Source organism: Pogoniulus pusillus, chromosome 42, assembly GCF_015220805.1.
Source record: "Pogoniulus pusillus isolate bPogPus1 chromosome 42, bPogPus1.pri, whole genome shotgun sequence".
Taxonomy (NCBI): domain Eukaryota; kingdom Metazoa; phylum Chordata; class Aves; order Piciformes; family Lybiidae; genus Pogoniulus; species Pogoniulus pusillus.
The window spans coordinates 1,416,368-1,441,866 of record NC_087305.1 but is presented as its reverse complement, the minus strand read 5'-3'; the positions used below and the strand labels follow the sequence as shown (position 1 = coordinate 1,441,866).

General features: G+C 51.7%; 1 long non-coding RNA gene across 1 annotated transcript in view; it reads left to right on the top strand.

The window, feature by feature from the left end:
* The window catches only part of LOC135192441 (uncharacterized), a 51,320-nt gene extending 48,803 nt beyond the window's left edge, over positions 1-2,517 (top strand). Inside the window, exon 3 of the long non-coding RNA XR_010308989.1 lies at positions 2,368-2,517. This is a non-coding gene — a long non-coding RNA (uncharacterized LOC135192441). The remainder of the gene's footprint in view (positions 1-2,367) is intronic.
* Positions 2,518-25,499: the final 22,982 nt, after the last annotated feature.

Sequence of the window (25,499 nt, the reverse complement as noted above, 5' to 3'; positions counted from 1 at the left end):
TCACCACCCTCATGGTGAGGAACTTCTTAATATCCAGTCTGAATCTCACCATTTCCAGTTCTGTTCCATTCCCCCCAGTCCTAACACTACCTGACACCCTAAAAAGTCCCTCCCCAGCTTTCTTCTAGCCCCCTTAAGATACTGAAAGGCCACAATAAGGTCACCTGGGAGCCTTCTCCTCTCCAGACTGAGCAGCCCCAATTTTCTCACTCTCCATATGTGCTGAAGAGGCTGAAGGTCTTCCATTTCCCAGAAAACAGGTGTTGAGTACAGCAGTGAAGGTACAGCCAGAGCCCACTGGGGGCTCCCCACAGGTTGAGATGCTTTTCCAGACCCCCTTATCCTGCAGATGGGTGGAAGCTGATGGGGCTAATGATCAGAGCTGGCTGCTGCTCCGAGCTTCTACAGGGGTTTTAATGGAGAGCCTGCATTTGGGGGCCTGGGGGTTGGATCTTTTGGGTTTAGATGACTCAACAGGAAGAGCCTGTGACAAGGAATCAATGATATGGATTCAGTGCAATGGGATCAGTGACCTGGAATCAGTGCAATGGAATCAGGGACAGGGAATCAGTGACGTGGAATCAATGCTATGAAATCAGTGCAATGGAATCAGGGACAGGGAATTTGGTTGACAGGCAAGTTTTTCTACTGCAAAAAATGAAATGCAACCCCAGTGAAATTGCTTCTCTCATTTGGAGGCAAGGAACATCAGTTTGTTGGGACAGAGAAATGCTCTTTTGGAAAGTCTACCCTCATTTTTTACAGAAGGTTTCAGGGCTGAGGTTAAAGGCTGAGCTCTGGTTTGCTCTTATTTTCATTCTTGCTTAAGCCAATACTTTAAAGCTTTAAGCTTTAAAGAGAAGAAGCATTGCTATGACTTGATATTGTGACTGTCAAATCTAATCTAGGCAGCAGGAACTACTTCTCTCTTTCTGTCCTTAGTCCTGTTGCATTCAGTTCTGGGCTCCCCAGCTCAGGAGGGACAGGGATCTACTTCAAGGAGTCCAAGGGAGAGGTACGCAGATGCTGACAGGGCTGGAGCAGTGCCCTGTGAGGAGAGGCTGAGGGACCTGAGACTGCTGGGTGTGGTGAAGAGAAGACTTAGAGGGGACCTGATCAATGTTTACAAATATCTGAAGGCTGGGGGTCAAGAGGGAGGAGACAAACTCTGCTCAGTTGTGCCCTGGGATAGCACAAGGGGCAATGGATGTAAACTACAGCACAGGAGGTTCCACCTCAACTTGAGGAAGAGCTTCTTTCCTGGAAGGGTCCCAGAGCCCTGGCACAGGCTGCCCAGAGAGGCTGTGGAGTCTCCTTCTGTGGAGCCTTTCCAGGCCTGTCTGGATGTGCTCCTGTGTGACCTGAGCTAGACTGTATGGTCCTGCTCTGGCAGGGGTTTGGACTGGATGAGCTGTGGAGGTCCCTTTCAACCCCTGGCATCTTGTAACCCTGTAAACAGCAGCAGTGGAGAAGCAAAAGTTGCTGCAGTCTGAGAACAAGGACTGATGCTTGCCAGCAGTGAGCCTTTTGTTTCCACCAGTGTGGCTGGTCTCCTGCACTCCCTTATCCAGGCAACTACCAGAAAGAAGCAGAAGTCCTGAATGCCAGACTAATGCATCCATCATAATTCCTGAGCTGCCACCAGTCATGTAACTGCTTAAAGACCTCAGCAGCCCTCTGGCACTTAAAGAAGGAAAAAAAAAATCATCTAATTAATCACAGGTGAAACAGCTTGGACCTGCTCCAAAAGCCCCTGAATTTACTGCCAAGCTTTGATGCTAATTTTCCTTCTAAGTAACCCCCTAAAGAAATTTACCATGAGGTAATTAAAGTGATGAATAAAGAGATACTTAGAAGAAGGAGGGCAAAGAAAAGAGGAGGGAAGGAAAAAAAAACCCACAACCAAAAAGCAGCCTTGACTCAAACCTCCTCCAAGAGAAGCGTTTGAGTCATTTTTTCACATGCATTGTCTCTGAAACTGGGTTGGATTCCCACAGGAGAAATACACTGAAAAATATTCCTTAAGTGAATGTTTGCATTAGCAAAGACAATCAAGAAAGTCCTGGAGAAGAAAATCCTGGAGAGACTGCAGTGCAGCTGGGGAGCAGGAAAGGACTTGTGGCTGCACAGCCTGGGCCAGAGACTGCCTCACGTCTCCTCTGGCTAGCCAAGGACCACTTTCCTCACGAAGGCAATACTTAAAAAATTAGTCATAGCTAATTAAGGTCTTCAGAGGACCTGAACAACTTCTACAAGTCTGGCCATAAGTTCTCAGCAGGCCACAAGCCTCGTGTAAGGATTTCAGTGCCCTCTCACGTGCTTGCTTGCTCTCTTGTTCTGCTTTTTAAGCATCCTTTTGCCCTTCAGACGAATGCACCACATCAAACTCAGCCTGAGGAGCAAGAGTGTGAACAGAGGGACACATGCTGCAAAATTTGGAGGGTGCCTGGATGGTGCCCAGAAGATGCAGATGCGGCCCCAAAGTCTGGGGCAGGGGGGGAGGAATAAAAGTCAAAATAAAGGATCTGCTTTTAGCTCCAGGCTGGTTTGGGTTTTTTTTGTTTTTAATGATCATGCAATCCAGAAGGCAAATTGTGCCCTGGGCTGCATCTAGAGCAGTGTGGGCAGCAGGGCAAGAGAGGGGATTCTGCCCCTTGGCTCTGCTCTGCTCAGACCTCACCTCCAGTCCTGCCTCCAGCTCTGCCGTCCCCAGCAGAAGGAGGACACAGAACTGCTGGAGTGAGACATGAGGAGGCCACAGAGGTGCTGCCAGGGCTGCAGCAGCTCTGCTGTGAGCACAGGCTGAGGGAGCAGGGGTTGTGCAGCCTGCAGGGGAGAAGGCTCCAGGGGCATCTCAGAGCTGCTGCCAGAGCCTGAAGGGAGCCTGCAAGAAGGCTGCAGAAAGACTTCTGCTGAGGGAGCCTGAGCCAGGCCAAGGGGGAATGGTTTGGAGCTGAGGCAGAAGCTGCTGAGTGTGAGGGTGGTGAGAGCCTGGCACAGGCTGTCCAGGGAGGCTGTGGCTGCCTCCTGCCTGGGGGTGTTCAAGGCCAGGTAGGATGAGACCTTGAGCAGCTGAGAGGTGTCCCTGGACATGGCAGTGAAGTTGGAGTAGATGAGTGCTGAAGTCCCTTCCAACCTGAGCCATTCTGTGGTTCTATGATCTATTAAAGAAAGAACTAAAGAAGCCATCCCCAGAACATGAAATCACTATCCTGGGGTTTGCTGCTGGCCTCTTGGCACAGTCCTGGCTACTTCTTTCCTCGTGGCTGAAAGCAAATCTTATAATCCAGGAAACTTTCTTAGAAGCCCAGAAAATGGAAAGTGATGGGGGCAGGGGGTTGTGTTCTAAGGTCTGTTTCTGGGCTGGGCTCCAAGGCTGCATCTCACTTTGCTTCCCAAAGTTTTGACCCCAGGCCTTCAAGCACCCGCAGGGGGCTACAGGAAAGCTTGGTAGGGACATTTTAGGGTGTCAGGTAGGCACAGGACTGGGGGGGATGGAGCAAAACATGAAGTGAGCAGAGATTCAGATTGGATGTTAGGAAGAAGTTCTTCACCATGAGGGTGCTGAGGCAGTGGCACAGGTTGCCCAGGGAGGTGATGGAAGCCTCAACCCTGGAGGTTTTTAAGGCCAGTCTGGATGTGGCTCTGAGCAACCTGCTCTAGTGTGAGGTGTCCTTGCCCATGGCAGGGGGTTGGAGCTGGATGATCCTTGAGGTCCCCTCCAGCCCTGGCAATTCTGTGATTCTAAGCAGCAGGAAGCTGCCTCACTCTCCCCTTGGCTCTGCTCTGGCCGTGTGCCCAAGTCTCTGCTCCACACTGCATGGCAGACCTGACCTCTCCCTCCTCAGAAATGCCTACTGACCCCACCACGAGGCCCCCTCTGCTCTGCCTGGCACTGAGAGAAGAGTTGCAGAATGATTTTTGAGGGGACCAGAGAGGATAAAAAATGAGAAAGTGGCAGATTAGATCTGAGGTGACAGAGATGAGGAATAAAAGCCATTAGAGCCCATTTGCAACCTGCCCTCATTGAGTCAAGTTTCAAGGTGTTTTTCCAGATTATTAATAGCCTGACAGCAGCTTTTGTACAGGAATCTGATACAGGAAATAACACTCATGTATACACACTGCAGTGGAGAGGGGAAAGCAGAGTCCCCTCATTTATTCACTTGAAGAGATGTGAAATACAGCAAAGCAGCCAGCTGGGGTACAGACAGAGCAAACATTCTCCATTATCATCGTGGCATCTTCAGACAACACATCTCTATAATCAGGCAGGGGGCTGAGAGGAGCTCTCACAAACCTCTGCAGCCAGCAAACCTCTGCTGTCTGCACAGCCTGGGCTGCATTCAGAGCAGCTGAAGCCATGCTGTGGAGTTCAGTTCTAGGCCACTCAAGTCAAGAGAGATGTTGAGGTGATGGAAGGTGCCCAGAGAAGGGCAGCAAGGCTGGGGAGGGGCCTGGAGCACAGCCCTGTGAGGAGAGGCTGAGGGAGCTGGGGGGCGGGCAGCCTGCAGCAGAGAAGGCTCAGGGCAGAGCTCATTGCTGCCTGCAGCTGCCTGCAGGGAGGCTGTAGCCAGGTGGGGTTGGGCTCTGCTGCCAGGCAGCCAGGGCCAGGAGGAGAGACAGCCTCAAGCTGTGCCAGGGCAGGTTGAGCTTGGATGTTAGGAGGAAGTTGTTGGCAGAGAGAGTGATTAGCATTGGAATGGGCTGCCCTGGGAAGGGGTGCAGTGCCCATGGCTGGGGATGCTCACGCCAAGCCTGGCTGGGGCACTTAGTGCCAGGGATTAGTTAATCAGAAGGTGTTAGGTCATAGGCTGGACTCGATGAGCTCAGAGGCCATTTCCAACTTGCTTAATTCTGTGACTCTGTGAGAGCATTGCTCCTGTTGCCTTCCAGTACCCAAAAGATCCTCCAGCAAGACAGGAGAGGGAATTCTGCCCCTTGGCTCTGCTCTGCTGAGACCTCATCTCCAATCCTGCCTCCAGCTCTGCCGTCCCCAGCAGAAGGAGGACACAGAGCTGCTAGAGTGAGACATGAGGAGGCCACAGAGGTGCTGCCAGGGCTGCAGCAGCTCTGCTGTGAGTACAGGCTGAGGGAGCAGGGGTTGTGCAGCCTGCAGAGCAGAAGGCTCCAGGGGCATCTCAGAGCTGCTGCCAGAGCCTGAAGGGAGCCTGCAGGAAGGTTGCAGAGAGACTTCTGCTGAGGGAGACTGAGCCAGGCCAAGGGCAATGGTTTGGAGCTGAGGCAGAGCAGGGTTACAGTGGAGCTGAGGCAGAAGCTGCTGAGTGTGAGGGTGGTGAGAGCCTGGCACAGACTGCCCAGGGAGGCTGTGGCTGCCTCCTGCCTGGGGGTGTTCAAGTCCAGGTTGGATGAGGCCTGAAGCAGCTGAGAGGTGTCCCTGCCCATGGTGTGGAGGTTGGAGTAGTTGATTTCTGAGGTTCCTTCCACTCTGAGCCATTCTGGGATTTCAGCCCTTGCTGAGCCTGGCTTCTGTGGGCTGCTTTCCACACTTCCACTCTCCCCAGGCTCTGGTGGGGCAGGCTGCTTCTAAAACTTGGTCAGGGAGCCATCCAGGCAGCTTTGTCCTGTCTCAGCCTCCATTTACCTGAGTTCTCAGCCCAGTCAGCAGTGGAATGAAAGCCAGTGAGAGAGAGAGGGAAGAACAGGGGTGCCAGGGTGTGTGGGAAAGAAAGATTAAACAATTCCCAAAGCCCCACTTGGTGGTCGCAGGCTTGTAAAAAAACCAACAGAAAGGCAACCCCAGGTGGGTGCTGCTTTGAACTTCACAGGGCTTTGTGGGGCTGGGCTGTCCAATCTGAGTAATTGGAGATTTCTTCATCAACAAGGGAAGGCACAGAAAATTGGGCTGATAGAGTTTGGAATGCCTGCAGGCCAAACAGACACCCAGCTGAAAGAGAGAAGCCCTCCAAACATCAGCAGGTGGTGATGTCTGCTTGCCTCTGTCTCTTGCTTTCTACTAAACTTTACTTTTTGCCTCCTCCCCTCACGTTGCAGCCTAACCCTGCCCCTGAGTAGTACTGGGCAGCAGTAATGAACTCTTGCTTTATATTGCTTAACACACTGTAGAAGTAGCCAAGCTCGTTCCCACTGGGCCTGGACAAAGAACAATAGGGACTCATTTTACCCTACCCCCTTTTTTTCTTCCCTGCTGCTTTCTGAACAGCTTTTAACGTGCAGCATTGTCTGGGAGGATGCAAACAGGCAGCAATCCTGCAGATAAAGACTTCTCTAGCCTTCACCAAAAAACAAAAGCAGCCAGCCCCTTGCCTTAGCCTCATGGTCTCACAACCTGTGATTTAACTGCAGCTGCAGTTGGCTTCCAGGCAGTCTTAGCTGGTTCTAGGTGCACTCACAAGCCTCTGCCTAGCAGAAGACAGATATGGGCTTAAACCATTTGGTTGCTTCCTAATGAAGCAATATCCCTGTCAGGAGGTCTTTCCCAGAAGACAGATAAGACAGTCTGAAAATCCCCTTCTGCATTCGGGTCAATTACCTCTCAGTGCATCCACATCACCTAAGATGCAATTCCTGCTTAATTTGGTAAACCTTGTGGATGTAGAAGTGTTTCCAAGTTGTATATCTGATCCTGGAAGGAAAAGAACCCCCTGACTGAGAGCCAAGGCTGAGGACAGCAGTCTCCCACCAGCTCCTGCTTTCATAGAATGGTCTGGGTTGGAAGGGACCTCCAAAGCTCATCCAGTCCAAGCCCCTCTGCAGTCAGCTGGGGCATACGCAACTAGCTCAGGCTGCCCAGAGCCCTCTTGAGCCTCACTCTGAATATCTCCAGGGATGAGGCCTGAACCACCTCCCTGAGCAACCTGTTGCAGTGTTCCACCACCCTCATAGCAAAGAATCTGATCCTAGCATCCAATCCAAACCTGCTCTGCCCTTGTCCTGTCCCTGCAGGCCTTTGTGCACAGTCTCTCTCCATCCTTCATGCAGCTTCCTTTAGGTACTGGCAGGCTGCTATTAGGTCTCCCTGGATCCTTCTCTTCTCCAGGCTGAACACCCTCAGCTCCCTCAGCCTGTCCTGTAGCACAGCTGCTCCTACCCCCTGATCATAGTCATGGCCTCCTCTGGACTTTCTCCATCGGGTTCACACCCTCACAAGTGCTGCATAGCTCACAGGAGTGTGGAGAAGCCTTTGTGATTCCTTCACTTCTTGGGCTTGACACTGTGAGTTGCTCTGGGAGCCAACAGCTCCTACAGCATCTTACCTTCTTGATTCTAATACTGGTGTCAGGTGATTCAGTTCCCTTACAATGGCACTTTCAGTTTCCAGCAGCACTAACTCAGCACTTGCTGTTTTCCAGTGGGATGAGTGAGGGATCAAGCACTTTGCTCTGTAGGTTTCCATCTGTGTAAGCCATTAAGACCTGAGATTTGGGCTCTGCAGAGAATCGGTGCTATGCTGAATCAGGCTGAGGAGTTTTCTGTTGGGAGGCTTAACAGACCTTCTCCTTGCCTTTGTATTTTGTACAATGCCTCTTGCCATTTTTCTTCCCCCCTTTTCATCCTCAGTGCTACTGCTTACAAACTCAACCTGTCTGAGCTCCCACAGGACACTCAGTTTTACTGCATCTGCCTAGCTTCTGCTGCTGACCATAAACTCCTGTTTGCAGCACAAAGAATTTGTGTTTCTCATGATTTAGTCAAGAGCTGTCCCCACCTTTCGCTAGAACTAATTGCTCCTGGTTTCAAGTGAAAACATATTTTTTCCTCTTCCCTTCTTAAACTGTCTAAAAAAGGGGGGAAAGACTTTTGGAAATGTTAATTCTCAACACATTTTTTTTCAGCTCTGCTTTTCACTGCCAGTGTTCTCCAAACTGTAATTACTTAATCAGCTTTAGACTGAAATGGCAAATGATGTTTCAGCCCTGCAAGACAAAACATAATACCAGCCCCAGCCTTGAGATCTCCAGCTTGTAAACTGCCATCCCTCAGGATGAAAGGTGCCCATGTAACAATAAGGCATTATTGCACTTCCTTCAGTGCTTTGTACACGCATAATTTACTGACTGCTAAAAAACCCCTGGTGGAATGCCCCTTTGATGTTATCTGTCTTGCCTAAGTAGTGGTTGCTGCTTGTTTCTTCCCTACCCAACTAGTTGTGATGCTGCCTGTGGCAATTTCAGTGGCTGGACTCCTTCCTCCAGTAAAAGCTTAACTAGTCGAGCTGAAATCTTCAAACAGGTCCACGTCTCCCTCAATAAATATCAAAAGGGAAATCCAGCTTAATACAAACAGAGAATAGCAAAACTGTGCTATTTATGTGGCTCAATTTCCCTTCAGTTAAACCACTAATGGCACAGAGAACTCTCGTAATTAAAAGCCACATCTGATAGAACAAAGTCATCTCGTGGAAGCAAAGAAAGGGGAAGATGAAAGCACCACCAATGCAAACAGCAGCCCAGCTATGGGTCTGTGCATGTTACTCTTCCACCCTGCTCTGAGAAGCAGCCAGAGCCTGAAACCTCTTCTGACAAGTAGCTGCTCTGATGACAGATGCTCCCCGCAGCCTCCACAGCCTGCAAACAGATGCATTGTTCTCGCTGTCAGCTCCCCATTGCAAGGTGATTCCAGTAAGCAGCAATTGGCCTGATTTGTCAGCATTAGTCAGCAAGTGCACGGCTCAGACCTGCTACCAGGGAAAAGCAAACGCAGGGCTGGGACCGAAAATCAGCACTCGTAGTCAGGAGCTTGTCAGGGTGTAAGTCTTGCTCTCTGCTCACGAGGAGCCTGTCGCCAGGCTTCACTGCAGCTCCTTCACACTTCAGAACAGGGCTCAAGTTTGTTGGAGTGGCTCAGGTGAAGTGATCACATCCCTGCTCGGGATGATCACCCAGCCAGCCTACAGCCCTGACTGCTGCAGCAAGACCTGGGCACTCCTGCAGAACTGATGTGGAGGGGGAGTGAATTACTGAGAGAAATGAGCCTTGAGCCAGAGTGGGACTGCTGATCAGAACAGGGTGAGGAGCAGTGGCAGTAGGTGGGCATCTGCTCTGGTAAGACCCCTCCTGGAGCACTGTGTGCAGTTTTAGAGGCCCCAGCACAAGCAGGACATGGAAGCATTGAAGCCATCCCAGAGGAGGCCACCAAGATGCTGAGAGGGCTGCAGCAGCTCTGCTCTGAGGACAGGCTGAGAAAGGTGGGGCTCTGCAGTCTGGAGAAGAGAAGGCTTGGAGGAGACCTTGGAGTGGCCTTGCAGGATCTGAAGTAGACTCCAGGAGGGCTGGGGAGGGACTATGGACAAGGTCTGGTAATGGCAGGAGGAGGAGGAATGGGTTTAAAGTGGCAGAGGGGAGATTGAAAACTGGATATGAGCAAGAAGTTGTTGGCAGTGAGGGTGGTGAGAGACTGGCACAGGTTTCCCAGGGAGGTTGCGGAGCACAGAAGCACAGATCTTTGATCAAATTCTGTGCTTCTGTGCTCCACAACCTCCCTTGAGGTGCTCAGGACCAAGTTGGATAAGGCCTTGAGCGACCTGTTACAGTGGGAGGTGTCCCTGCCTATGGCAGGGGGTTGGAGCTAGATGAGCTTTGAGCTCCCTTCCAACCAAGACCATTCTATGATTCTACAATCCCCACTGATCCTCTGCTAGCTTTAGATTCAAGCTTGTCTATGCTTTGTACAGAGCACCAGAACTGCTCCAAGTGCAAAAGTGTAAAGCAGACAGGAGCCACAGAAACGGAGCTGGTGATGAACGCCAGGCAGCCAGGCTGGAGCTGCACTCGCAGCTGATTCTTATTTTGGGGTTGGGTTGGTGTTTTTCAGTACACCTCGACAGCTTTTCCCCAGCCCTTCCCTTTCCCTCTGCCCCAGCACAGCCAGAAGTAGTCCATTAGTGTGACTGATGCATGTCACTGCATGCTGATCTAGGACAGGGCTCAGGCTGCTTTTCAGAGTAAGTGCCTGGAAGCATTATTATACAGCAGCCAAGCTTCTCAGTGGTGATTTAACCCAGGGTTTGACTTTAAAGGCACAGCTCAAAAGCACCTGGTTTGCTAAAAATGTCAAAGCTACCTGCAAATCAAGAGCTCTCAAATTAGGTACATAAAAGCCAGGAGTATCCCAGGGCATTAATCCCTTCTGGAAAGGCTGTTAACACAGCCTGAGTGCCTTCTGGCCTGCAGTTTGTGCTGGCTGCTCGCCGTGTGAAGTGCCCAAGTGTAAATGACAACTGATGGGAGAAGCAGGCCCCTAGGACTCAAGCAGGTTGTGTTCACATTACTCTCTGTCCCTGACCCTCAGTCACAACCAGCACTTGTCACCATTTGGAGGTGCTCACCACAGTGCCACAGCCTTGGCTGGAGCTGCTCCTCTCTTGCAGTTCTCAGTCTGGAGACACAGGCACCTTAATCTGAGCTCAGCTCCACTCTCTGTGACTGCATTCCCTACCTTCTTGGCCACCTCCCTGAACCCAGCTCTGCTCTGAAGCTTCTAGATGGCTCAGTAAACATCAGTGCTGTTAGGTCCTGGGGCTGCTTTAGCTGCCTGACTCTCCTCTGAGCTCCATGGCTATCTGCACTGCAGACCTCTCCGCGGGAGGCTCTTAGCTCCTCAGCTCTGCGCACCATGAGCCTGGAAATACTCAAGGTACTTTTTGCCTGAGATTGGTCACTGAATCATAGAATGGCCTGGGCCAGAAGGTCCCTCCAGGGCTCATCTAGTCTGCCCCCCCTGCAGCCAGCAGGGACACCTCCACTAGCCCAGGTCACCCAGGGCCCTGTCAAGCCTTGTCTTGAATGTCTCTAGGGAAGAGGCCTCAACCACCTCCCTGGGCAACCTGTTCCAGTGCTCCACCACCCTCATAGTAAAGAACTTGTTGCTAACATCCAATCTAAATCTGCTTTTCTCAAGCTTGAAGCCATTGCTCCTCGTCCTGCCTCTGCAGGCCTTTGTAAGCAGCTTCTCTCCATCTTTCCTGTACAGTACCTGTACCTTCAGGTACTGGCAGGCTGCTATTAGGTTGCCCCAGAGCCTCCTCCTCTCCAGACTGAACACCCCCAGCTCCCTCAGCCTGTCCTCGTAGCAGAGCTGCTCCAACCCTCTGATCATTGTCATGGCCTCCCCTGTACCAGCTCCATCAGGTCCATGTCCTTCCTATAATGAGGGCTCCAGACTCCAGGTGAGGTCTCACCAGAGCAAAGTGCAGAATCCCCTCTCTGGGCCTGAAGTCACCTCCATACAGCTTCTAATGGCCAAATTTGTCTGTGATAAAAGCCTTCAGATGACTAACCTGAGCAAGCTGACAGCTGCCCAGGACCTTTCAGCGTCTGCCCTTTGTGTCAGTGCAACTCCACAAGTGAGGCCAGAGCAGCTGTGCCTGACCCACGGCGACGCCAGCATCTGCGACTCTGCTCTGTCATCTGCAAAATGGAACGGCTCTAATCTCCTGAGCAGGCTGCTCTGCAGTGACATTTCCAGGACAAGCACACTGCAAGAGGCATGCAGTAGCCTCGGATTAGAGTTTAAAATAGAAGCTGTTTGCCTCGCGTACAGCAGGGGACTGCCAAGGAGCGGCAGCAGGAGCGGGTGCGTTGCGTGACCTGCAGCAGTTGCACGGTTCCATGCGCTGGGACCTGCTCTGCTTCCACATCACACTTTGCCTCTCAGCAATTTATTCGGCTTAGGGAAACTGTTACTTGCTGCTCCTAAAACTGGTCCCCTTAGCAGAGGCAGTGCTAATTAACACAGGGCTAAGCTGGAGCAGAACTCTGCCTGGTGCTCGAAGCCGACTGCATGAGCTGAAGTGTTTGCAGCAGAACTAAAACCCAGGGGGAGGGTTCCGAGCGAGCTGTGACGTGGTAGGAAATGTGCCGGCACTTCCCTTGCTGCAGCCTCCGACCCGCGGGAAGCCTCTGCGGGGGGCGGCTGGGGGAGCAGGCAGGGTGGGAAGCCGCAGCGTGCGGTGCGGTGCGGGGCCCGAGTCGTGCCGTGTCCTGCCTCAGCTACCAACCCTGCCTTTGAGCTGCTGTGACAATGCACGTCCTGCTTGTTTTCTGCAGGCTCAGCTGGTAGCAGCTCATATGCTTTCTACCCTCCTCTGTGATGCAAAGTACACCAAAACCAAAGCCTGCCGACATTTCAGTTGTGTTTCCGAAGCTGTGCTTCATAGTTGCAAGCCTGGTAGCTCTGCTTGCCCAGCAGACAGCAGCTGAGGTGCTTGAGCTTATTTGGTTTAGGTAGGACATTTCTTCAAACAGACACAGCAAGCTGTTGTTCCTCTGCACGTTGGTAAATAGTAGCTGATGCTTTCACCTTGGGAGAGGCACAACTTGAGCAATCACTGAACTGCCTGGGGAGAGCAGGGGCAGAACTGCAGGCAGAGGAGGAGCAGATATGGGGCACCCATCCCCAGGGCAGCTCATTTCCTAAAGCCCACTGGGTTTCACCCTGAGCTGGGTGCTCAAGCATCAGACCACACCTCTGGAAACCTCCCTTGGAGCTTATCATAGAAATCATAGAATGGTTTAGGTTGGAAGGGACCTCAAAGCTCAGCCAGTGCCAATCCCCTGCCATAGGCTCCCTTCCAACCTAAGCCATTCTATCATTCATAGAATCACAGAATCAAGCAGGTTGGAAGAGACTTCCAAGCTCATCCAGCCCAACCTAGCACCCAGCCCTGTCCAGTCAACCAGACCATGGCACTAAGTGCCTCATTCAGTGTTCCCTTGAGAACCTCCAGGGATGGTGACTCCACCACCTCCCTGGGCAGCCCATTCCAATGCCAATCACTCTCTCTGGCAAGAACTTCCTCCTAACATCCAGCCTAGATCTCCCCTGGCACAGCTTGAGACTGTGTCCCCTTGTTCTATTGCTGCTTGCCTGGGAGCAGAGCCCAACCCCACCTGGCCACAACCTCCCTTCAGGTAGCTGTAGACAGAGTCTAACTCACTGGAGCCTGTTGGTGCCCAAGCCCAGCCTCATGCCCTCCTCTCCCGTTCCGCAGTGGCAGCTTTGTCTGCTGGTTTGTGGAGAGCATCCAACTGATTTATTGCTCCCAACATCTCCCAGTTTGTAATAAAGTTTTCAGCAGCTCGGCGGTGCCTGCTCCCCGCCCCCGCACACAGCCCCACGCTCGCTTTGTTCTCTTCACACTGAATGTCAACTCATAAACCTTTCATCAACTCAACCAGGTGGAAAAAACCCATTACTGAAAGAAGTGTTCATTCAGGTTCAGGGACTGGGGGGGAGCAGGAGGGTGTTGTGTGGAAATGGAGGAGAAAGAGGAGGAGAAAGTTCCCCAATGGAAAAGAAAAGAAAGAAGGGGGGAGTGGGTTGGGAGGGAGGCCAAAAAAGCTGTGGTGTGCTTTAGCTGAGTGTGCTTTAGCTGTGGGTGCGTTAGCAGAGTGTGCCCTCAGTTGAGTGTGCTCTCAGCTGAAAGCCTCCCTGCTGCATGCCCAGGTGGCAGGCCCGGGAGCAGCCTGGCAGAGCTGTCAGTCTGGTGACGGGAGATGGAACTCGCTCCCTACGCATGCCAAGCGGCAGCGATTTGGGGCAATACCCACTGATGAAAGGGAGCTCCAGCACAGCCGGGCCCTGCCAGCTCCAACACAACCCACTTCGTGCTTCTGGGTGGTAGGAAGGACCTCCCCCCGCTCCCGCACGCACACACAGGTACTGCTGCTGGTGCAGGCTTCCCTGCTGCGGTCCCTCGCCCCAGTCAGGGTGTTTAAACCATCTTGGCTGAGGCTCATGTGCTGAAGGATGCTGCTGGCCACACAATGGAGGAGCTGACAGGGGTGTGCCGGCAGGAGACAGCCCGTGTGGACAAGGTGCTGAAAAATGGAAGTAAGGAGATGTGTGAAGAGCAGGGAGCAGCCCAGAATCTCTCCAGGGAGGTGCTAGCAGAGCCCTGTCAGAAAGCTCTTCCTGCTCACAAAGCTTGCTGGGTGCCAGCACATCCCTGGAGCAATGAATGGCTGATGGGCAGAGGACAGCAGGACTTGGGCATCTGGGCACAGCAACCCTGAGCAAAGCTCCTTCAGCTCTGTGCCTTAGCCTAGTGCAGGTGACAATATCCCTGGCTCCCACTATGTCTCAGCTGCTCGGGATGCAGGCTCTCTGGAAGGCACCATGGCTTGCAGAGTTCATGCATCCCACAGGCAGCAAAAGGGGATTCATTTTGGATGAGATTTCAAGGAGGGCTGTAGGTGGAGTTCCCTGAGAAATTAAATTTCCTCTACCCTTTGGGCATTGTTGTCCTCTGGGCACACACTTCTGGCTTGGTTGGATCTGTCTTCACACACAGCCTTTGACAAAGTTCTGCGCCACATCTGATTTAAATAAGTTGTTAGGCAGCGCAGCCCTCTGGGACATGAGGGCACGAGAGGAGAAAGAAAAAATGGGAAGCAAGAAAGGAGCACAGGCAGTGACATCTGTCACTGGTATTTGATAAGTTAGAATTCAGCATAATCTTCTGCCACCCTGTCCGCCGCAGCAAGTTCCAACAGGAGCAGAGTTGTCAGATTCCGACAGGAATTAATTCAGATCTCTTTTTTTGCATGGTATGGCGTCAGAAGGAGGCCATCTGGTTTGTGTTCTAGGTGTCAGAACCACTCATACCAGCACACTTCCCTAGTGCAAGATGTAAGCTGACTGCACATATTAATGTCTCCTTACCCTCTGCCTCCCTGAGACCTGATGCTGTTGTCCCATTATGGTGCTGCCATTTACACTGTCAATAGCAATAATAACAGCAGGGCAGTGTGGCATGCACATGGCAGCTCCACTTGCAACTGTGGTGAGTGTTACTTGCCACTGCAAACATCTGCACTGCCTTCTATAGGGTCACAGAATGGTTTAGGTTGGAAGGGACCTCAAAGCTCATCCAGTTCCAATGCCCACCATAGGCAAGGACACCTCTTGCTAGAACAGGTTGCTCAAGGCCTCATCCGGCCTGGGCTTGAACACCTCCAGGGAGGGAGCAGCCACAACCTCCCCGGGCAACCTGTGCCAGTGTCTCAGATCTGAAGGTTAGGGACATCAAGTTGTAGCTGTAGTGAGAGGATGAAGGGCAATGGCTTTAAGTGTGAGGAGGGAAGATTTAGATTGGAGATTAGGAAGAAATTCTTTACAGTGAGACACTGGCAGTGTCTCAAGTCTCCTAATCATCCTCGTGGCTCTCTCCAGCAGGTCTCTGTCTGTCCTGAGCTGGGGAGCTCAAAACTGGACACAGTACTCCAAGTGTGGTCTCAGCAGAGCAGAGGGAGAGAAGAACCTCCCTAGGACTGATGGAAACACTTTTCCTGATGCCCCCCAGGCTGCCTCTGTCTCTCTTGGCTGCGAGGGCTGGTTGCTGGCCCATGCAGAATTGTAATCAACACCAACATCTCACAGGTGGATGTTGTCTGCTTTTCAGAGCTGTAAACAAACTGCCGCTGTTCATCCTAAGCCAGGGCAGCATCTGCAGCCTCTGAGCAGCTGCAGGGTTAAAAAAGGAATGAAAATCAGATCAAGAAAATGGAGCTGTAAAGAAGTGCTGCAGCTTTTGGTTACTTCTTCTAGCAGTATAGATTTTGCTTGCATCACAGCTTGGCATCAAAGTGGCTCACTGTGATTTTTATTCCCAGCTGTTTAGTTGAGTACTCAAAATCCAAGCAGAATTGGTTGGCTGAGACTGGTCACCAAAGCCCTAATTTCTCTTCTCTGTGTTCAGTGAAAGTGGCTCAGAAGAGTGAGAAGGAAGTCCTGAAGCAGAAAAGCCTCATCCACTACAGATTAGCTCTGTTTATCTTGCAAAGGCTCTGGCTCAAGTGAGGCTTCTTTGGCTTAGAAATATTGTTTTTACATGAATTTATCTTGAAATGAACTTGGTGGTAAATAGAGCTTAAGCACAAGCTTAAATTTAAGGTCTTACTTAAGTGCTTTTCTACTTGACCTGCCAGCTGAGGAGCTGGCCTGGGCTTTGAGCATCTTTAGGGAGAAGAAACAGATTAGTGAGATCAGAGCATGTTAAAATCACTTTTGTGCTTCGCTGGGCTGCCTGATCTTGGTAATGCTTTGTCCCTGTGGACTCTGTGAGGGGTGCTGGATGGGTGCTAATGGACAGGGATGATGAGATGGAGGTCTGCTTGGCCATGGCCTGAAATTGTGCCAGGGGAGGGTTAGGCTGGAGATGAGGAAAAATGAATGGTCAGGGGTTGGAACAGGCTGCTGAGGGAGGTGGTGGAGTCCTTGTCCCTGGTGGGGCTCAAGAAGCCTGTGGCCATGGCAGCTGGGGCCACGGTTTGGTGGCCATGGTGGGGTTGGGTTGCTGGTTGCACTGGGTGGTCTTAGAGGGCTTTTCCAACCCAGCCAATTTCGTGGCTGTTTCAGATGTGGGAAAAGTGTCTGTGAGTTCTACTACCGAAGCTGGTGTGGGAGAGCAAAGGCTCTCCTGGAGCAAAACTAGCAGTGGGTAGATTCAGACTGGATGTTAGGAAGAAGTTCTTCAGCATAAGGGTGCTGAGATACAGGCACAGACTGTCCAGGGAAATGGTGGAGGTGTTTAAGGGCAGTCTGGATGTGGCTCTGAGCAACCTGCTCTAGTGTGAGTGTCCCTGCCCTTGGCAGGAGGATTGGAACTGAATGATCCTTGAGGTCCCTTCCAGCCCCTGACAGTTCTGTGATTCTATGATGAAAGACAGCATTTGAGCACTTACCTCTCAACCTTGTGAGCCTAATTTCCTCACTGAGTTTTGCAATAAGTATTTTCCAGTCAGGCCAGTAAAATGAAGAGTGTGGTCATAGAAGATGGTAAGAGGTGGCCTGGAAACAGAAAAACCTTCACTCAGAGAAGCTTTTGGCAACCCCCCACACCCCAGCAGCTTGCTGGGGAAAGGCAGATCTGTGACATTAAGGTCTGCAAACTTTTCTGCCTGATTCAGGACTAAGCTGTCTCTGCAGCAGTGCAGCTGGGGAGCGAGTGGCCCTGCCGAGCTCGTATTTCACCCGCTGACACCCGTGGTTTCCATTTACACTGTGATGCAATGTAAAGTGACCCCTCTGAGAGCAGCAGAGCACAATGTGGGTTGTTGGCCTTGGGGGCTTGTCAAAGGGAAATGGAGCAATTGCAACAGACTGCAGTTTCCTGCAGCTGAAATTCTCCAGCAGACAAAGTTAATCTGTTCCTCAAAGGCTTTATTTGGAGGGGGGTAGCAAGAAGCCCAAATCTCACAATCTACCCAAAGCTCTGGGATTCCTCTGTCCAGAGCTTTTCAGCAAGGTAGGTTAGCCTGAGAATTTAATTAAAGATTCATCTCTTGCAGCCCCTGGCAGCTCAGGCTCTGAAAAGCCAAATGGGAAGAAGCAGAAGGAAAGTTTGGAGTGTTCTCCTGCTAGTTAATCCTCATCAGCATGAGGTTCTAGATGCTCCCTCCCTGGGGCTGTTCAAGGTCAGGTTGGGTGAGACCTTGAGCGACCTGTTCTAGTGGGAGGTGTCCCTGCCCATAGTGAGGGGTTGGAACTGGATGAGCTTTGATGTCCCTTCCAACCTAAATCATTCTGTGTGGTGATCCTCTGATGGGTCATCCCTCAGCGAGGAGCAGAGGCAACGGGATGGAGAACCGAGAGTAGAATGTAGATGGAAGATGTCAGGTGAAGAGCATCAAAACAAAGCAAGTCTTGTTTCTAACACTGACATGCATAGAGTGGAGCTCCTGTTTAATGCAGGTGTGTCCAAAAATGCATTCAGAGTAAATGACCACCACAGAGCTCACATCTGGTAATCAGGTCCTGCATGGGGCCAGGACAAGCTCAACAGGAAATATGCAGCAGCAGTGCCCTCCTGATGTCAAGGGGTGGAAGGGGTTGGAGTGGACCCAAAGAGCTGCCACAGCAGGACCACACAATCCAGCTCAGGGCACGCATCAACACATCCAGAGAGGCCTGGAAAGGCTCCACAGAAGGACACTCCACAGCCTCTCTGGGCAGCCTGTGCCAGGGCTCTGGGACCCTTCCAGGCAAGAAGTTGCCCTTGTGCTGAGCTGGAACCTCCTGTGCTGCAGCTTCCACCCATTGCTGCTTGTCCTATCCGAGGGAGCAGTGAGCAAAGCCTGTCCCCCTCTCTCCTGACCCCCAGCCCTCAGATAGTTAAGAACATTGATTCAATCCCCTCTCAGTCTTCTCCAGACTAAGCAGCCCCAGGGCCCTCAGCCTCTCCTCACCAGGCAGTGCTCCAGTCCCCTCATCATCCTCAGAGCTCTCCCTTGGACTCTCTCCAGCAGTTCCGGTCCCTCTTCAACTGGGGAGCCCAAAACTGAAGGCAGAACTCAAGGAAATGCAAACCCTAGTTCCAGCTCAGTTTCCTGCACAGAAATAGTGATTATCATTAAAAATAAATCACCACTGCTTTTAGTTTGATGAAATTACCACTCCCACGAAGAGCTGACTCGAAATCTCTCTCTGCAGAGTGTCGCTTGGAGATTTAAAACATTTGATCAGTTAAAGGTGCTCCCAGCTCCTCGATTCGCCTGCCTCGATCAGATGTGGGAGTCTCTTTTGAGCTCCTGGCCCAAAAGATGTTAAGAAAAAACAAGTTTGGATTCCTTACTCAAAGGCATTACTATCTGCCATTGATGTAGACATTTAAATACTCATTCAAGAGCTGACTTAAACAGAGGCTTCAGAGAATGTAGAGAGTGGAAGGAACTCTACAAAGTGATCAACTGAGCTGAAGCACCTTAGTGACTGAGGAGCAAATCACAGAATGAATCAGGTTGGAAATGGCCTCTAATATCATCGAGTCTGACCTAGCACCTTCTAATTAACTACCCCTGGCACTAAGTGCCTCATGCAACCTCCTCTCCTCAACACCTCCAGGGATGGGCACTCCAACACCTGCCTGGGCAGCCCATTCCAATGCCTATCACTCTCTCTGGCAAGAACTTCTTCCTAACATCCATCCTGAACTTGCCCTAACACAGCTTGAGGCTGTATCCTCTTGTTCTGTCCCTGGGTGCCTGGCAGCAGAGCCCAACCCCATCTGGCTACAGCCTCCCTTCAGGTAGTTGTGGACAGCAATGAGCTCTGCCCTGAGCCTCTTCTTCTCTAGGTAAATCAGGCTGTGCTGGGGCATGAGAACCAAGGGGCACAGGAACAGAGTGGCACAGCCTTTTCCCCCACCCAAAACACAGCTCAGGATGCACCTATCTGGTTGCACTGAGCCTGAGGCTGTCAGAGAGACCTCAGTGCTGTAAAATGTGTGGAACAATCTCCTGCTTCGAGGGCTTTTACTGCAAGTTTTACAGCCTTGAGCACTCTTCCTAAGCCTCTCATCTCCTAAAGACAGGAGCTCAGATGACAGCCGCAGCTTGCATCCTTTTTGCTTCCTTTGCTTTGTTCAAGCCAACTGCTGTCCAGAGGAATTAGAAGTTCAAAACTAAGGTTTTTTTCTTTCCCCAAAGCATTTTGTGACTCTGCATCCTGCAGTGCAGTTATGGGAGCTTAGGGAGCATGGGAGCTGGAGCTCATGAGTTCTGAAAGCTTGGGGGTTACGGTGCTGTTGCAGGAGCCTTGGTTGGGAACAAGGCCTGCTCTGGAGATGCACTCAAGACTTGCCTGGCTTTGAGCATATAAAGAGTTGCACAGGAGTCAATGGGACATAAATTTATGAAGTTGCCTAAGTGCTTTGCTGGATCTTTGCCTAAGGAACCACTTACCATGAGTTTCAGTAACAGGATCATAGCCTTGTTAATGAGCAAACCTCTGGACCAGGAGTGTCAGTGAAATGTGAAATTCAGCTCTGTGCTGTGTCTCTGCTACTCAGCTTGATTTCATCTCTACCTAAATCCTCTCTGCTGTGCTGACATTTATGTCCCTTGCCTTCTCCAAGAAGTGATTTACAGGTTGCAGTTTACACTCGTGAGTGCAGCAGGACAGTGCAAGATGGAAAGCAGCAGCCACGGCTGTCTGGAGGTGGTGCAGATCAGAACTCAGCTCTAGAGGGCAAGCACCGGAGCAGCCTTTTCTTTTTTTCCCTAGGAAAAGGCAGTTCCAGAACTTCATCAGTGAATTGTGGCTTTTATCTTCCACATTTCTCTTGTAAGTGATTTTTGGCAGCAAAAGAGGCTGCCCAGGAAAGAGGAAAGTGAATGTCTAAGAGCAGTCGATATGGTCAGATCTCTGCACACTTCATCAGTCCTCTCAGGAAAGAGAAATGCAGATTCCACTGTGCACAAGAGCATCAATCACTGCAGGAACTGGAAGCTGGGTGGGGACACAGGGAAAGGACCACTTTTGGAAGTGAAAGCTGGGTGGGGACACAGGGAAAGGAAGAGGAGGCTGATTCCTACATATGGTACCAGCTCAGCAAGGACAGAACAATTCAGATGTGCCAGCATAAGGCCTGTGCCACCACACTGGGTAGCCCCCCAGCTCCATGAAGCCTATTTCCAGTGATCCCAGAGGAGATCCCAGTGTGGAGCACAGGCCTTGTGAGGGCTCCCAGCACAGCACACACCGTATCTGCTGGAGCAGGCACTGACTGCAGCCTGTGCTTGCTGACTTTTTCATGGCTGTTGGGTGTTCTCTGGACTTCAACTAGTAAGAGGCATTCAAAGGGCACAAGAGCTGCCTCCATGCTGCCAGTGTGGCAGTGCCACCCTTCCCAAAGCCCTAGGCTGTGTGCTCACTGCTGAGCACAGGGGTGAAGAGCTGAGGACTCATCCCACTGCCCCAGAAGCATCCCCAGCTGGGGCAGAAGCAGCAATGCTGAGCAGAGGCTGTAGGGAGAAATGGGATGCACTGAATCTGTTAGGAAGAAGTTCTTCAGCATGAAAGTGCTGAGAGCCTGGAAGGGGTTGCCCAGGTTGGTGGTGGAAGCCTCATCCCTGGAGGTGTTTAAGGCCAGGCTGGATGAGGCTCTGGACAGCCTGATCTAGTATGAGGTGTCCCTGCCCATGGCAGGGGGGTTGGAACTGGGTGGTCCTTCTGGTCCCTTCCAGCCCTGACTGGTTCTCTGACTCTGTGATTCTCTGTATCAATGTGGAGACTGAAGAATGTCAAGAAAGCAAATGTCTGGAAGGTTTAGTTTCTGAAGGTTAACAGGGCAGATACATTTTGAGGAAACTTTGGGACTTGCTTTCCAGAAGCAAACCCCCAAAACTTTTCCAGTACTCCCAGGTGCTTTGTAGGTTAAAGCACCTTCAGCCCTTCCCACTCTGCCAGCACTCCGGGCCGCGGTTCGACACCACTGCGTTAACACGAGTCTGGAGTATCTCAGCACATCATTATTTATCCTTCAACAAAACAAAGGAAACCATGTCTGAAGCTGACTAATATCCCCTCCTCGGCCTGCCAAATGGGGCCTTGTGTTTTCAGTACTGAAACCCCAGCCTGGCTCGCAGCATATTTTGTGTTGCCATGGTTTGTGTCCAAATGCAGGGATGTAATTGTGTCCGTCATCGAGCCGTGGTTTCCATCTGACACCAGAACATTCCTTCCCTCCGCCTGCTGTTCTGACAGAGAGAATAGAATTAAACTTCCCAACTACCACACTTCCAACTCCAGAGCTTATGTTCCTCTGCCTTTGGAGCTCTTTAGCAGGTAGGAGCTGTCTTTGCCGCAGCTACCAAGGCTGGCACCTCTTGCTCCATTTGAGGTCCAGGCTTGGATGTCTTTATTCCACGAGAGAGTTCCAAGAAGATAGCTACAGCAGGCCTGATGCATAAGAGAGACTCTCCTCTTGCCCAGCTGTTATGAGGGACCATTATTGTGTTTCCCTTTGGAGCAGTACTGCCCAGTCTGACATGCCTTAAAGAGCCAGCGAGGAGAGAGCCCTCCATGTGTTTCTCAGCTCCCCACCCCTGCCAACTTGGGTCCAATGGCATCGACATGCTAAAGAAGCCAATCCCAGTTGCTGCCACCCTGAGGAAAATCACAGCCTCAGCGAAGGTTAGGGGCTGGAAGGGACCTCCAAAGCTCATCCAGCCCAACCCCCCTGCTAGAGCAGGGTCACTCACAGCAGATCACAGAGGGACATATCCAGGCAGGTCTTGAACATCTCCGGAGAGGAAGACTGCACAGCCCCCCTGGGCAGCCAAAGTGACCAGCTCCTTCTCAGAGCACCAGCTGGGCTCTCAAAGGAGCCCGAGGGACTTGCACACACATCTTGCTTGGAAATTCAAGCTCTGGCTCTTGAAAGCACAGGTTTATTGCACAGCTACACACCCTGAAGGGCCAGCTCCTTGCTGGGGGTCGCTGTGATGTTCTTCTTCAGCCCAGTCTCAGGCCTTTTTGTGTCCTCCATCTGGAAGGATCCAGTGGTGTGAGCCTGAGCTGCTGTGCTTTCAGAGGCTCAGCACTAACAGCAGTCACTGTTACTCTGTTATACTGTTGTCATTTTACACCTAAAGTGTAGCCCTAACTCTGCACAGAACCCAAATGCACCCCAAAAGTCAGCCTTAACAATAACCCTAATCTTCATCAGCAAAATTCACCACCAAAGCCCCAAATCAGCCCAGTCACTCAAATTCATCCCCAAGCCCCTGCCCTAAAATCACACAAATGCACCCCAAAAATTTGCCTTAAGAGTAACCCTAATTTTAATTGCCAAAATGTATCTCCAAAATGGGCCCCAAACACTCATATTCACCCCAGATATTGGCACCCAAAATCGTCAAAATTCACACCAATAATAGGGCCCCAAATGGCACAAATTCTCCCCAATTCTTTTCTTAAAATAGTTCAAATTCACCTCAAAAATCTGACTCAAAAATCACACAAATACACCCCAAAAATCAGCCTTGACAGGAACCCTTTTCTTAATCACTGAAAATTACCCCAGGGATCATAGAATCACAGAATGGGTTAGGCTGGGAGGAAGCTCAAAGCTCAGCCAGCTCCAACCCTCTGCACCTCCCATTGGAACAGGTCACTCAAGACCTCATCCAACCTGGTCCTGAACACCTCCAGGGAGGTTGTGGAGCACAGAAGCACAAAATGTGGTTGAAGATCAAAGATCCCATTCTGTGCTTCTGTGTCCACAACCTCCCTGGGCAACCTGTGCCAGTCTCTCATCACCCTCACTGCAAACAACTTCTTCCTCACATCCACTTTCAATCTCCCCTCTGACACTTCAAACCCATTCCTCCTCCTCCTGCCATTCCCAGACCTTCTCAGTAGTCCCTCCCCAGCACTTCTGTAGCCCCTTTCAGACACTGCAAGGCCACTCCAAGCTCTCCTCCAAGCCTTGTCCAGGCTGCAGAGCCCCAACTCTCTCAGCCTGTGCTCAGAGCAGAGCTGCTGCAGCCCTCTCAGCATCTTGGTGGCCTCCTCTGGGCTGGCTCCAACGCTTCCATGTCCTGCTTGTGCTGGGGGCTGCAGAACTGCACAGAGTGCTCCAGGTGGGGTCTGAGGAGAGCAGAGCCAAGAGGCAGAATCTCCTCCCTTGCCCTGTGCCCACACTGCTCTTGCTGCAGCCCAGCACAGGGTTGTGTCTGGGCTGCACTCACACTGCAGGCTCCTGTTAAGCTTTTCATCATCCCAGACCCCCAGGGCCTGTTCCTCACAGACCCCAACTCTGCCCTGCTCAGTCTCTGCGTTGGAAACAAGATCTTACTTCTGAGTGTTGTAGGGAGGCCGAGATGAAAAATCCCTGTGGGTAGGAAGAGGAGCTGCACTATCCTTGGGAAGGAAGGAGGAGTCCAAAAAGATGACAGCAAGAATGCAGCTGGTCTGCGAGTCAGCTCCGTTCTTGGACTCAGCCCAGAGCTTTTGGAGTGCTTGGGGCTTTGCCCTGGGTTTATCATCTCCAGAGTGGTTGCTGTCAAGATTTGCTGGGTGTGGCAGGGCGACTGCTGCTGGTGCCAGTGGAAGTGAAGCCTGCTGACACTTGGGAATTAAACCAGTTTGTGTTAATTAGAAGCAAATGCTGCACGCTGGCTAATGAGCTCCCAGGCAGATGCTGGTCACAGCAGCCAAGGCAAGGGTCAACTGCAAGCAAAAGCTGGGAGTGACAGCAGCTACGTTTCATGTTTCCTCAGGTCAGAGATGTGCTGGCACGTGTGGATGTGTGACAGAGTAAACCAGCTTGGGTTATGCTGCAGGGAGCTCTGTGACATCACTTCTGTGTTGCTGACTCAGGTACCCAAACCACTGTGCAGTGACAGCCCTCTGTGTGCTGTTACAGAACCACAGCATCACACAGTGCTAGAGGCTGGAAGGGACCTCCAGAGCTCATCCAGTCCAACCCCTGCCAGAGCAGCATCACCCAGAGCAGATCACACAGCAACACATCCAGGCAGCTCTTGAATATCTGCAGAGAGCCCCCCTGGGCAGCCTGTGCCAGGGCTCTGCCATCCTCACAGGGAAAAAACTTCCTCCTCCTGTTTCCATGGAACTTCCTATGGCTCAGCTTGCACCATTGCCCCTGTGCTGTCAGTGGGCATCACCCAGCAGAGCTGGCTCCAGCCCCTTGGCACTCACCTTACATCTTTATAGCCATCAATGAGGTTCACCTCTCAGTCTTCTCCTCTCCAAGCTCCAAGCCCCAGCTCCCTCAGGCTCTCCTCCTAACAGAGCTGCTCCATTCCCTTCATGATCTCTGTGGCTCTGTGCTGGACTCTCTCAAGCAGTTCTATGTCCCTCTTGCACTGGGGGACCCAGAAGGGACACAGTACTCCAGATGTGGCCTCACCAGGGCAGAGCAGAGGGGCAGGAGAACCTCTCTTGACTTACTAACCACAGCCCTTCTAATCCACCCCGGAGTGGCATTGTCCCTTCTGGCCACCAGAGCACATTGCTGGCTCATGCTCAACCTCCCATCCACCAGGACCCCCAGGGCCTTTTCCCCTTCGCTGCCCTCCAACAGGCAGAGGCAGCTGCTGAGATGTGCAGGCAGAGCCTGGCAGCCTTGCTCCTCCTGTGACCAAATGGCTCCCTTCAGATCCGTCCCCATGCAGGTGCAGCTGTGTGAGTGGCACTTGCACCTCTGTGGCTCTCCATCCCTCACTGCAGCCAGCAGAACAGAGCACAGCTGTTCAGTCAGTCCCAGGACAATCGGAAAGAGAGGTGCATCCACCTGTGATCCAGACTTCCAGAAGAAATTCCATTCTTCCAGCTAAGTTTCCTGCTGTTACTTTATGTCGACACCTAACATTGGGATGTCTTTCATAACTGAACTCAGCTGAGTCTTGACTGTGAATAAGGACCAGCAGGCCCTGAGAGGCTCCTGCTTCAGAGACATCAATGTTCTGCTGGCCCCAGCCTAAAGACCTTGAACTGCTGGAGTGGGTCCTGAGCAGGCCAGGAAGACAATCAGAGGGCTGAAGAACATCCCCTAAGGGGACAGGCTGGGAGAGTTGAGGCTGTTCAGCCTGGAGAAGAGAAGGCAGGGAGACCTTAGAGTGCCTGAAAGGGGCTGCAGGAGAGCTGGGGAGGGACTTTTGACAAGGGCTGGGAGTGACATGACCAGGAGCAATGGTTTGAGGCTTGAGGAGAGGATGGTTTTGCCTGGATGTTTGGAAGAAATTCTTTCCAGTGAGGGTAGAGAGACA